The sequence below is a fragment of the Triticum aestivum genome, chromosome 4B, assembly GCF_018294505.1.
Source record: "Triticum aestivum cultivar Chinese Spring chromosome 4B, IWGSC CS RefSeq v2.1, whole genome shotgun sequence".
NCBI classification, from domain to species: domain Eukaryota; kingdom Viridiplantae; phylum Streptophyta; class Magnoliopsida; order Poales; family Poaceae; genus Triticum; species Triticum aestivum.
The window spans coordinates 199,384,679-199,399,713 of NC_057804.1; positions in this window are offsets into that span (position 1 = coordinate 199,384,679).

A 15,035-nucleotide genomic window follows, 5' to 3' on the forward strand; every position below is an offset into this window, starting at 1 on the left:
TTGTGTCTTTCAGCAGACAGATATTCCATCCTAATGACGATTCTGTGGCGGCTGCTTTGGAATCAGCGATTGGGGTTCGACCATTGAATTTTTGGTTCAAATCATCCGGGACAAGGTATTCTCCTTTTTTGTCTCATCCAAGCAAGTTGGCCTCTACATTCTTCAGTTGAGATTGTTCACGTGCCCACAATTCAAATGCTATTTTCATCTTTGGGGGAATGGTGGCCCTAATTGGAATCGTGAATTTCAGATCTGGAAAAAGGAGTGTGACACTGAGTGGATTCTTGTTAGTCCCTCTAAGAAGCGTGCTACTTTGTGGTTGCTAGCCATGCATAAAACCCCAGCTAAATCATCCTTTAGATCGGGTTCATCATTGCGGAAGAATCTGTCTTTTGCCACGTTCCGACAATACCCTGCTTGCAAGGGTTATAGATACCCAGCTACACAGCCATATGTTGATGCGGTTTCGGATGCCGGCTACGTCGTGAATCCACGAGAGAAAGTAATCTTTCCCCTACCGCCGGTGACCAACCTCCAGTGGACGGTGGAGACGCCGCCCATCTCTTTCGGAATGATCAACGTCCCTGCCAGGAATACCGCCGTCATATTCGCGTCTGCACCCAACCAGTTAATTCAAAATGAGCAGGTACCACATGTTTCCGTCACACGTGATTGTGTTGCACCGGTCTCTCCAGCCCAACATGGCTGGCTGGCCCAGCATGGCTCTCCAGCCCAACATGGCTTGATAGCCCAACATGGCTCTCCAGCCTCGGGCGGAGTTGTTACAGCCCAGTATGTTATGGCCCAACCATCTCGGGATATTTTGGATTTTTCTGTTGCCACAGTTGGAAAATCTGCTCAGGTTGTTATGGATGGCCAACTACCGGATTCTACTGAGGATGCTGCTAAATTTAATGATCTCATTGATGATATTGTGTTCAAGGTTTGGAAATGCCAGAATTGTTTTTCTATGCTGCATTATACCAATTCGTGCACCAATCCGATATGCTGCCGTAGATGCTTTCATCTGGGCCACCGAGCCAAAGGATGCTCCGATGCTGCGCATTCCCGACTTACAAGTGGGTCCCGCGGGTCAATCCTACTTCCCCTGGCCGGTCAGCTGAGATTTCCTCGCCCGACGCCTCGGTTTCCCTCCCAGCTAGCCCCGTTGGGGTCTTTTCCCAGTCCCATCACGCCTGCCACACCATCGCTTCCGCCATTGCCCGTCGAGCCACCACCCATCACACCACCAATACCTACCTCGCCACCATCGCCCAGCTTAGCTTCGCCATTATCCACCATGGCTCCTACACCGCCATCAGCTTCTCCACCGCATCCAACAATGGCTACCTTCGCCCTCGACCCCATGCCTCTCATCCCGCCGGGTTTCGAGATCATCGACGGTGGTCCGCGGAGACTTCCGCGCACCTTCTACTCTCCTGCAATGGCTCCTGATCATCAGCATGAGGAATACGCCATTGCGATCATCGAGCCTACTCCCCTGCCTGAAGAAGTTCCCATCTTCAGAAATATGGTCAGTGATTTTGTTGTCAACAATCTTGGCTGCGCCGTTCTTGATGCTCAGCCTTGGATTCAAGGAGTTGGACTCTTTCATTTCCGTAGTCCGATTGCTAGGCAAGCTCTTGTAGATCATCCTCCGTTTGAACTGGACATTGATAGATTTGTTCGATTTGTGCCACATGATGAGGGTATTAATTTCAGAGCTATTCAGGGTTTTCGTAGGGGATGGGTTATGATTGTTGGAATACCCCTGGATTATAGGCGCACGCAGTATATTGCAGATGCCATCAGCACCTTTGGTCGTTTCCATCACTGGCACCAGGATGACCCTCTGCTTGTTCGTACTTTGGTGTACATTTCTTTTCCGGCAACTACATTGGTGCCGCGTGATGTGGTCTATCGAGAGTTTGTACACTTTGGGGGTTCACGCATTTCTTGATCTACTCTGATATACAATTTCTCCATTGATTTTGCTGCTATCTTGCCACCTGATGAGGATCCGATGCCCTTCGATGGAAACCCTCACCCACTGCCTGGGCATCTACAGTTTCATAACCATAATTGGGTTATGCCAGAATTTCCTGAAATTGGTTGGGATGAACTGCCACCACCAGCGCACGAGCATGAACCACACCACCAGGAGGCTCCCCATGATGATCTGAATATGAAGCAGGAGCTTGTGGACGAAAATCATGTTGAAGTGAACCAGTCCCAGGAATCAATCATTCTACAGGTTTTGGATGATTCTGTTAAGGCTCAGCCAGTTGATGATTTAGTGATCTTGCAGCAACTAGCGGTCCCTATGCAGCTTCCTCTTGATGTTGGGCAAGTTCTCACTATTTTTGGCCCTGTTCTGCCACCTGTGATGCAATGGCAGTGAACTTTCCACAAGTTCTTGCCAGCTATTTTCTCTACTGAAATCCCAAAGTTTGTGTTCAAGTCTGATTTTGGTTCTCTGGTGCTGACTAAGAACTCATGGGATATTTGTTACAATGGAGCAGATGTCAGTTTCTCTCTGCAGCCTTCGCCAGAATCCTCTCACTGCCTTCCACGCCAGGCTTCTCTAGTTAGGAGACCAGTTGCAAGGGCGCTTTGCTTTGATGATCTCTCTGAACCTGTCAACGAGTCATTTAAGTTCTCTACTGTCCCTGAGGTTACCGCCAAGCGTGGCTGGAAACCAAGATCTGCTAAGATTTTGGTTGACACTGAGGTGCGCTGCAGTGCACGCCTAAGTGCGCTACGCGAAGGCTATCATAGGTCCCCAAGCAGAGGCTCCCAGTAGGCCAAGACCCAACGTACATTCAAGAGGCGTCGAACCAGCTCATCTCAGCCGGAGGAGAACCAGTCAGTGCCTCCACCAACACATGTTTCTGATCTTCAGCGTATCAGGGCACGTCTACACATTGCTCCTGAGAAGATCTCCAAGGATAAGCTTGAGGCTGATCCTTCTACCTCCTCCAGCAGCAAGGGTTCTGGTGATTAGTTGCACCGGACAACTTTATGGTTCATGCGTACCGATTTAAACGCCATCTATCTTTACTGATGTTTTCATTTTGGGTTCTATCTCCCATGTTTAGCTAGTCAGTGTAGGTCATTACATGATCTACTTTTGTTACATGATCTACTTTCCGGGTTTAGAGACTGGAAGGTTTTATGTTGGAAAGTGCGTGGTGTTAATTCGGAAGCACGACAATTAGCGGTTAACACTACAAAAAAAAGACACATCTGTGACATTTTGGACCGAACGAAATTTTTTTATGTCATACATATGACACTTCTATGATGATAATTGTGACAAAACCCGGTATCATCATAGATGTGGTGGGCTCCTACTTCTATGACAAAAAATCATGACAGAAAATGGGCTTTTCGTCCTGGGCGGGCCGGAGACGCAGCTGCATGACATTCTTTGGGCCGTCCATGATAGAAAAAACCGTGGTAGAAGCGAGGGGGAGGAAAATTTCGGGGAGTTGCCGGTTATGGTGGGAGGTCGGGGGCCGAGCGATGCGCGTTTATCTCGTACACGTGCGAGGCGTTGGCTCTAACTGAACCCGAGCGAGGCGTTGGGCTCTAACTGAACCTGAGCGATTGCACTGTAGGCTATGCGTTACTGAACCCGAGCGATCGATTGATGGCTATTAACTGAAGCCGATCGATTGGATGAATAGTGAGCATTGCAGGGGGGTTTAGATGAACAGTGAGCGGTGGCGTTGCCTCTGGATGAACAGTGAGTCGTGGCTTTGCCTCTGGATGAAGAGGACCCCGTGGTGTGGAGGGCTGGATGAACAGTAGACGCTGGAGGGCTGGATGAACAGTAGATGGTGGAGGAGTGGTTGAACAGTAGCCGGTGGAGCAGCGCGTGGTGGAGGTTGGATGAACAGGAGCCCGTGGAGGCTGGAGGAGGTCGACGGTAGCCCGTGGAGGTTGGAGGAGGTCGACGGTGGAGATGAACAGTATCCCGTGGTGTCCCGTTTTGCGGTATGCCACACCCCTCCCGATGAACAGGACCCCGTTTCGACCGTAGTGCTCCAACACAAGTCTGTTTCGTCCGTTTTGCGGTACGCCACACCCCTCCCAATCAATAGGACCCCCGTTTTGACCGTAGGAGGTCCTTTTCCTCCGTTTTGCGGTACGCCACACCCCTCCGATCAACAGGACCCCCGTTTCGAACGTAGGAGGTCCGTTTCGCGGTACGCCACACCCCTCCCAATCAACAGGACCATGTTCTGAATGTAGGAGGTCCGTTTCCTCCATTGTGCGGTACGCCAGGCCTCGTTTCCATCGCCTGTTCCGTCCAAGCCGGTTGGCTCCCACGCGTTCCGTTGCCTCCCGATGAACACGATGCATTCCGTTGCCTCCCCATGAACACGACGCATTCCTTTGACTCCCCATGAACATGATGCATTCCGTTGCCTCCCCAGGAACACGAAGCATTCCATTGCCTCCCCATGAACACGAGCCCTCGCCGTACGTATGCGCGACTAGGCGTTCGAGACCCCACCCGTATGTACACATATGTGGCCGTATTTTCTTTCTTGCACAGTGGCTGTTGTACGTACGTGTACATGCTACGTGCGCGCCTCTACTACGGCACGTGCGTGCGTCTACTATGACACGTGTGCGCCTCTACGTCGCCAGTATGTATGTACACGTTCACGACCAGGATGACAACGCTATGTACGCTTCGACCAGGTGGGTCCCGACTGTCAGGCACTTCCTTGCCTGCGAAGATGTAGCTAATGGGTCACAATAGTCAGGGGGCGAATCATATTGTTTTTTTTGCCCGGACGGACTTCCTTGCGTGTGAAGGTGTAGCTGCTGGGTCCCAGCAGTCAGGGGGGCTGAATCGTTTTTTTTTTCCGGACGCACTTCCTTGCGTGCGAAGGTGTAGCTGGTGGGTCCCAGCAGTTAGGGGGGCGAATTGTTTTTTGTTTGCCCGGACGCACTTCCTTGCGTGCAAAGGTGTAGCTGGTGGGTCCCAGCATTAGGGGGGCGAATCGTTTTTTTCGGACGCACTTCCTTGCGTGCGAAGATGTAGCTGGTGGGTCCCAGCAGTCAGGGGGGAGAATCATTTTTTTCGGATGCACTTCCTTGCGTGCGAAGATGTAGCTCGTGGGTCCCAGCAGTCAGGGGGCGAATCATTTTTTCGCGAAATACGGTGGCCCCTCCGGTGGGTCCCCACTATTAGGTGGAGGAATATTTATTTTGCGCATAATAAGGAGGCACTTCCTTGCTGCTGCCATGGACCCAGCTGTCAGCCTCTCCACGTACAGTCCACGTCCGATGGAAGTCTTTCCTTGACCACGTTGACCACACCGCGCCGAGAGCACCACGGCAGTGGACGACGGCGAGTCCTAGGAAGGGGACGACGCGGAGCCGGGGAAGACGCTGCAGTGGAGGCACACGCGAAGAGGAGTACGAGGGTTCACTGGTTCGGCTGTGCTGCCGTCGCCGCAGAATAACAGGGGTGTGGGTGAGTGGAGGGATGGCCTGGCCAGTGGTGGGAGTAGTAGGGGCCGGTGAGGCCTCCGCGGCAGCACAACCGGCCACGGGAGGAAGGACCAGGCGACACGACCGGCGCTGCTTTGGGCGCCTGGAGCAAGAAGACCAGAGGTTGAAGAAGCACGACGGCCGTTGGATGGAAATCGTACGGTCACTGCAGCTAGAATCATTTATATTGACTAAGTTGACAAAGCCCTTGGTATGTCAACTTAGTAGGCCCACAGGTCAGCTTCCGAAATGGTGCACCCCAGATGTCAGGGGGATGAATCATTTTTTGGGTGGGTGAAGCTAGAATATCCGTGATTGAAGACGAAGCACGGCATCCGTTGGATGGACATCCAACGACCACTGCTGCTAGAACCGTGTGTTGACTATAAGTTGACAAAGCCTTGCATACGCGTCAACTCTGCTTTTTTTAGGGGACGCGTCAACTTAGTAAGGCCAGAAGTGTGTGGCAGAGAACTTATAGCCCATTTGAGATTTGTAAGAATGTGTAGCCCTTTTTTGAATTCTAATGGAATTTACTATAGCCCATTTACAGTTTGTTAAAAGTACAACCCATTTCAACCAACCGTTCAAAACAGAATATAATAAAATTTCCCACATTTTGATGGGATCTGAAAATTTGTATCCCGAAATTTCTAGTATGATTAAATACAATTTCAATATAAGTTTATATTGCGTAAAAATCCAACGAAACATTGCGCTCGCAACAATTAATGAAATTAAAATTTTCAATATTCCAAAAATAATATTTTATAAAGTAATCACTGTTTGGTGTTTTTTTCATAGTTACTACCCAGTTTTTATAATTACATCCCCTTTATTATTTCTTAAAGCCCATTTTCTTGTTAAGCCTAATGCATCCCTCCTAGGAAAGATTTGCAGCCCAGCGGGGCGGAGAATAACAACTTGACCTTGCCTGGGTATTCCTAAAAAAAGTATAGCTGGGCTAGCCATTTTCAGCTTGAAAAAAATTAATATCTGGGCTGGATATCTGGCCTGGGCTAGACGGGCCACAGACAGCCCAGTTAATACATGCAGCGATGTTTTCGTTGTTGTTCAGAGGAGAAATATTAATATCTTGGGTAAACATCGAAAAACTCTGCAGTGCTCACACCTCAAAAACACAAATACTCCTCGAGCTGCTTGGTCCCAGCTGTTGTCCGCTTCTTGTGCAATTCTCTCGTTTATTGACTACTCTCTCTTTTCCGGTTTATAATGCTCAATTCAAAAATCTCACCAATCAAGGTAGATGGCGAGTGGTGGAATATTTTTTGTAGTTTTGCAAAAGCACCTAATTAATACTCTTGTTATCCTCAAAAAATTATGTTTATCAATGCATTAGTTGCAATGCATGCATGCATAAAGTACATGCATCGGTCAATTTTCTCTTAATACTTGCATGCAATGATTTAATGCACCTTGGAATCTGAACATGTGATGGAAAACAACCAAATTGAGCCGTATAAAATGGAAAAACTAAAATTTTGAGATAAGCCCTATAAACCGGAAAGGAGGGAGTACATAGGTTGACAATGGTGTGGGACCGTGATGTCAGGAAACCAGGAGGAAGCAAAATAAATTATAGTTATATATATATAAGGAGGCACTTGCATACGTGAGGCTATGGACCTGGTGGGTCCCCATTGCCATCCTATCCAAGTAAAGCCATCTCCTCGCCCGCGTGCGCTTTCCGCCTGAAACAGTCAGCGCCGGCCGCTCCGCTTCCTGGTGCAGGCGATTGCTCCGCCTTCAAATGACACAAGTGCCGTCTGTCCGTCCATCTGCCGCAGACATTAATGATACGCAGTTGCCGAGGCGGCTACTCCGGCGCCACATGTCCGTCCCTCCGCCCGTCCACCATTGCTATATAAACTGCTGCGCCGGCCGTAGCCGCAGTCATCCGCATCCATTCGCTTTCTCCTGTCCACACCACTACGGATCATCATGGCTTCCTCGCGCTCCAGCGCTCTTTGGGACAGGCGGACGACGAACCACAAGGAGATGGCAGCCATTGTTGCCGACCGGCTGGCCAGCAGGCAGCCGGAGGACGACGACGTCCCAATGGAGAACATGGTAGTCGACAGTTCGGCGCCAACCCCCTCCTCCGCGCCATCCTCACCGGTGCATTACACCATGACCATCGGCAAGACCTGTACCCAATGTATGGACAGGGTGAGGCAGATGCGTGAGGAGCAGTTCCGGGAAGCGCAGGCCGACGCCGCCTACAACCACCATCTCCTCCAAGAGCACCTTCAGGCGGAGGAGCAGATCACCGTGGAGCGGGTGGAGCAGGAGGCGCTGCTCGACTCGTACCGGTCCACACGCAAGGGCTGCCTCGAGCACTGGCAGTACCGCATGCGGGTGGCGGAGGCTGCGGCTGCCTACAAAGAGGCTAGCAAAGAGGGCGATGAAGCGGGCGAGGCGCTATTTGGCGAGACCGAGGACAAGGCAGAGGACAATGCCGACTCCGACGAGTCCCCACTCTGTTGGCCTTGACGACGCCCTGCTCCGCCGATGCCCCGCGGTGCCAACAACGAGGCAGAGGACACCTCCGGCTCCGCCGATGCCCCGCCCCGCCAACAACGAGGCGGAGGACATCACCGGCTCAGCGGAGGCCCCACCCTTCCAGCAACGTGGGGGAGGATTTCCACCGCTCCGCTGAGGCGCCGCCCGCCGGCAACGAGATAGAGGACATCGCCGGCTCCACTGAGGCCCCACCCCGCTGCCAACGAGGCCGTGCCACACAGAAAACGAGGAGGAGTAGAACACAATAGGTCGCTGCCGCTCAGGTCCAAGTAAGGCCACCGCTGCTACCCTCCGGTTGAAGCCAAGCTAGGCGGGTTGACCATTGACGGCCGATTAGCTTCTTGGCGGCAATGTGGAGTCGAAGAGCTGCGCTGGAGAAGAACGCTGCTTCTACTTAACTGCTGGTGCAGTTGGCTGATTGACACGTGGGCCCAACAGGCCACATGTCAGTTACGCAACTGCACCTGCTGTTAAGTCACTGAAGCTTCTGTTCGGCTCAGTGGGACACAGGTGGGTAGCTTCGGTTAATTAATTATACCTCCAGCGCACCCCTTTTTAGTTTTTTTTAAAAGGAGGATGACCCCCGGCCTCTGCATCTGGGAGATGCATGCGGCCACAAACACCCCTTTTTAGTTGAAGAATGTATGAAATGTAATGAAATCCGGCATGTTTATATGAAATCCGACCGTGTATGAATGAATTTATTTCTATTAGTTCGAATTCCTGTATCACTGGCATTGGATGAACATGCAAAACAATACGTACTAGCATTATTCCCAAGATGATCACCACGTTTGCAGCAGTTTCACATGTACTCCCTCCAGTCCTTTCTAGTCTGCATACAAGTTTTGTCTGCAGTCAAAGTATCTCTACTTTGACCAATCTTATACAAAAAAGTATGCGCTTTCACAATGTGCGAAGTAAAAAGGAACAGAAGGAGTACAAAGAGTTTGAGCAGCTTTTTAGCGTTTCTGTACATTGCAATCAAACACACAGGCCTGACAATTCATAGAGAACATTCAAAACAATCGATGATTATGCATCTTAGCGACTCACAAGTCAGAGGCAATTTTTACTTCACAACTAAAGAATAAAGAAGAAATTGATTGCCGCTGCTGACAGGAAAGGGCGTCCAATTCGAAAATATCAAAAGCATATCTTGCTAAAATCAATGAGCAAAACTTGACAAGGTTGTCCCATTCCAAAATATCAAATGCCTATGATTGTGGAATGGGCAGGGTTTGCCATCAGTTCGAACATTGACATGGCACCTCGTGCTAAATAAACCAGCTGTTCTTTTTGTGCAGTTCCACCAAAATCAACCAAATTCGTGCGTAGCTTGTATGATTTCGCCCTTATATGTTGCAACGCCTTGAACTTATGGGCACCTCCTTTCTTGTGGTGGAAATGAATGATTCAATGTATTCATGAACTTTTTGTGCAGTTCCCGTTGAAATCAAGCTGAGCACCCCTATTTGCATTAATAAAAAAACTGATTAGTATAAAGCAAACTATACTATGAATTGACAGTTTCAACAGGCACATACATGGTCCATGTAGAGCACACTTTTAGGAAAATGGAACTCACCAGAAAGAATCCTAGAACAACATTATACTCGCGCATCACAGCAAAAAAATGGAGATTTGTCAGTCCTTCTGAGCTGAAGTTAGTTTGGTCTTGTGGGGAGTAAAGTAACCATCCTTCAACTGCTCCTTCTGATGAGAAGATAGATAGGGCTTCTTCATCCTGGCATAATCGGAACTAGTCACTTCATGTACTCCATATTCTTCTTCAGAGGAAGATCATCCCTATTTGCTCGAAAAAAAGGAAAGGAAATATTTAAAACAACACAGATAAATCACTTCTCAAGGACAATACCACTTTTTCATGACAATATCTAAACAGTAGCACAACACTAATAGAGATGACAAAGCTCAATCATATGGATGAAATCAGTGGGTGAGTACCAACATTTGTCAGGAGGCTGATTGTGTAGAGCATACAGATGAAGCACTTATCGGGAACCATCTATTGCTATCTACGGGGGTGGCCATGCTTACATATACTCCTCGATTACTTTAATGTTTCCAACATCTTCTTGTGCAGTTCCACTAAAATATATGGTATCTTCAAAGAAGATCCCTGTTTGCACAAGTAGAGATAATTACATATGGCATCAAATCAGTGGCAACACAATTGCTCGTTCCAGCCATAGCAATAAATTAAGATGAAAAACTATATCATTACTTGTCTCATCACAGTTCAAGTGCTTCATTACAGCACCGGGAGTTGATTTCTGTTTTTCTTCTGCTTGTTCTTCCCCTTCATCACTTGGTTCAATAACAGACAAGCTTCGCCTTCAATGTAAGATTTGGCATGTCAATTAGGGAGCACAAGTATAGTACTAAACTTAATTTTCTGATGGAAGTGGCAAAATACATGCCAGCAGTTATGAAATAGCCTTATCTTACTTCAATGGGATATTACAGTGCACATACGGACTGGAAGTCTTGTCTCCATTTGTGTAGTTAACTAAAATCAAGCAACATTATTGTACATGTAGCACAACATATGAAAGCACACTACAGAATCATGTGAAACAAGGCTAGTACTGACCTCTCATGCTGCGGAATTCAAACAACTCACAAGAAGAAGATCTGAACCAAATTCGCCTTAACGGATAGGAAGTAAGATATCCTCTTGTGCAGTTCCACTAAGATCAAGCAATCAAGCAACGTTGTCGGTGTGACATTTTGGTTGAACTGCACAATACACTCTTAAAACAAAAGTGTTTTGTGCAGTGCAACAAAAGGTCACAATGGCAACGAGGTGAAGTAATTAACCTTGTTTACACAGAGGTGCAAAGGAAACAATTAGTGGTCAATAACGGCGGATGACATAGAAGCCAACAAAAAGATGCATCTACCTTATCTAAATGGGAAAGAAAGCAAGACAGTAGCATTTTTCAAACGGTGGCATTGATTAATATTAACATAGAGATTATATTAACAGTAAAATTCGTTAAACATGTAATTTGCTTTTGACTATGGCATTACATCAATTATCCAGCGGCATTATTAGAGGGTGTTTGTTAACAGGGACATTTTGGTGTAGGGACTAAAAAAACTCCATGTCAGTCACATCTAAACCAAACAGGAGGGACTTTTCGGGACTAAAAGTGGGCATTTGGGACTAAAGAAAGAAGACCCCGAGGGAGTCTTTTTGGGACTTTTTCCAACAGTTGCCCCTGCCACGCATCGCACCTTGTTTCTATTTGTTCATTACTAGGGGTAACATGTTCTTTTATCATGTCATTTAATAACCTCTAGTCCATGTTTAGTCCTTGGAACCAAGCAGGTAGGGACTAGAGAGTTTTTAACCAAACAGGGCCATAGATTAACAACAGCTAATGAGTTGCACGGGATAGTGGACGCACTAGCACCATGTGCATCTACCGATGTACTGTGGTCATGCACAATCTGTTGCAACAAAGAACAAACAACCAAGGAGCATATTTGTGTTGGTTCCAGTTTTGTTATCTTTAGACACCTTTCCCTATGTGAGCGCAGCAAATCTAGTCCTACTCAAACTCTACAGCCTTGTCCCTTCCTTTCCTTTGTGAACTAGTACTTTCCCCCCTTCCTTTCCTCTTTGAACCACGTCCTAGATTTATGTGATACAACTTTCCCCACTACTTTCCCCCATTCCTTTCCTCTTTGAACCACGTCCTGGAATCATGCTATACAACTTCCTCCCTTCATTTCCTCTTTGAACCACGTCGTAGATTCATGCTATATACAACTTTTCCCACTACTTTCCCCCACTCCTTTCCTCTTTGAACCACGACCTAGATTCATGGTATACATGCAGCTAGAGCAATGCATGTGGAGTAAGTAAAATATACCTTAAGGTTCTTGGGGCGTGGTTCGGTGGGTGACGGTACGGTGGCGAAGAAGAAGGGGTCGGAGGCCCTCCCGCGCCGCTGCTGGGTGGAAAGTGAATAGCAGCACCGGTAGTGGATTCCCTCCCTCACCAACGGCGACAGCGTTAAGCCTCCTCCCCTTCCCGATGGACGGATCATGCCGGCTCTTTGAGCAGCAGTGAGGGGAGAGAGAGGCCAACGATGTCTTGTTTAGATCTGGAGAGGGCAAGAGAGTGTGAAGAGAGCAACTACAAGCGTTGAGGCTCAAGCGGGAGAGGGCGAGAGAGTGTGAAGAGAGCAATTACAAGCACTGAGGCTCCAACGTGTATATATATACTGGAGAGAGAGTGTGAAACGTGAAAACCCTAGAAAACATTTTGACCAGTCAAAGAATCCTCCTGGCAAAAATTATGCTCAAGTGTAGTTATCGAACCCGAGAACTCAAGTTTGATGAGCGAACAGGCTAACCAGCTACACAACCCTCCCGTTATGTTCAATGAGAGGAAAATAACCTTTTATACATTCCTGCATTTGTGTGACAGGCATGCCGTGTTTTTTTTGTGTGTGTGTGTGGGAGTCATTAGGATTTCAATCATAATCGTCTCATGTGGCTTTGGTGGTAAGACTATCCACAGTGGTGCAGAAATAATGCAGCCTTAGTCACCTTACCTCTCTCCACGTAGTACGTTGGGTCCCACCAGTCAGAGGGTGAAACAAACAAATTAATAAGAAAAATTAAAAGCACCAGCGGTGTATCTTACTACCTCACACATCTCGCTACTGCTCGGGAACATTGTCCAATTGATCCCTCTGTTCGCTCACGTACTATTTTAAGTGAATCCTTATTATAGCATGCACACAAATTTTGGGCACTTGTATTCGACTTAAGTTAGTGTGCCACCGTATCTTGTATACTTACTACTCCCTCCGTCTAGGTGTAATAAGTCACGTTAGAAGGTGCAACGGGACCAAGGTGCGTGTGTGTGCGTGTGTGTGTTTAACAGCATGTGTGTGTTAGAGAGTGCGACAGATCGACCTACTCCTACAGAGATATGGTGTGTAGTGTACAATTTTAGCCGCGAGAGTCGGTGCATCCTCTCGTTTCCGGGCATGTCCAGTAGGGACATGCGGACAGCTGCCATGCCCGCTCCTGACCAGCCTGGCCCACCCAAAGCCCCTCCATCGCCGGCGCGCGCTTCCCGCCCGAAACGGTCAGCACCGCTCCAAAGAATCGGTGCCGCATTCATGCCCAGGCAGAGCGGATGCGACCTCTCGCTGGCGCAAGAGTGATGGTTGCTTAGTCCGTCCAACTTACTGTTGGGTCTATGTGATTTGACGGCTCATTGGTCTTTATTACTGAGGTGGTAGGACTGCTGGATGTCCCACGCTTTCGGCGAAAGGAGGTAGTAGATTACAATTTTCTCCATTCTTACAGCGGAGGAGTGCAAGAGCAGTGAAAACAAGCAGGCTCAGTGATTACATGGCCCACCTCACACTATCACCGTGCGACACCTAACTCTTTACATAGTACTCCCTCCGTTCCTAAATATTACTAGATGAGTCCCCGCTCATTGCCGCGGAACAGCGGTATATCTCTCTGCACAAAATTATCAATTTCATAGCCGCATGAAAAATGTGGTAGCCAAACTAAATAAACTCCCATCATCATTTAGATCATCCCACGTAAGGAAAAAAGATCAGCCAACTCCTACTGCATAATGGTATTATATTTTTCTTTTTGACATGTTAATGGGACTTAAAAGCTCACTTACATGCATGCTACCGGTGCATGCTTGCATGCAGACATGTTGATGTGATTTAAAACCCACTCACATGCATGTGCCATGGTATTTCTGCATGCTTGCATGTGGCTTAGTGCGGAGCCTCTCAACGTCTAGATCAGACGGCTATTATGACTGATTTACTTCATCTAACGGCTACGTCAATTTTCATGATGTGGCTCAAGGAGAGGATAGAGAATCCTAGTAGTGGGGGCTAGCTATTACTAGTAGATAAGTCTTTGTAGAGATTCCACTAGGTGAACTACATACGGAAGACTTAAAATGCATCTATATACATCCGCATGTGGTTAATGGTGAAATCTCTACAAAGACTTATATTTAGGAACGGAGGAAGTACTAGTATAGTACTAGTACGTACTATAATTTATCAGCGAGATAAATTTGTACAATGCTATGAAGCTTCCAGCTCCTGTTACATGTATCTTGCGTCCAAGGTTGCCCGTTGCAACATTTCATAAAATACAAAGAGACTAACATTTATGCTATTGCATCTCAATGATTGACAAATCATAGCAAATATGTACTCCCTCCGTTCCAAAATAAGTGTCTCGACTTTGTGCAAAATTTAGTACAAAGTTGTACTACTACTAAAGTTGACCCTTATTTTGGAACAGAGGCAGCTAAAGAAAAAAATGATCCATGCAGTCCCTAGCCCTTGAACCATGAACCCTGACCAGGCTTCAATTTGCTGGCAACGTTCGAGCTTCCTAATAAATGAAGCTTGCAACCTTTTGACCATCGAATCATTTTGCACAGTTTCACCAAAATCGAGATGAGCATCCCTGTGGCAAAGAAATTGAAGAAGCGTGATTAGAATAAGATTACTAGGACTAGTTGATGAGACATAAACTCATCACTACAGTACGTAGAAGCCAGTAGAGGTATCAGGTATGTGCAGGGCAAAGAAGTAGAGAAATATCCACAGGGATTGATGTCGCAGCTAGAGCAGTGGTGCAAGCCGGCTGTAAAGGGAGTTGTACCTGAGGGACGTAGCTCAACCTTGAGGAGGGCGGCGGGAGGCGGCAACTGCCCCCGTCGCGGCAGTGAGCAAGGGACGAAGGCAACCTGTCAGGACCCCGACTCAATGCCACATAGATCTAGCATGTAACGCCTCATATCACTTTGCAGCCTCACGCACGGTATTCCCACGGGTGTCGCCTTACCTTTGCCCGGGACCGTTTGCGCATTTTGGCACACGTATATGATGGTGTCGCTAGCATCCATATGATAAAGAGCCCGGGCTGACATGGCTAGT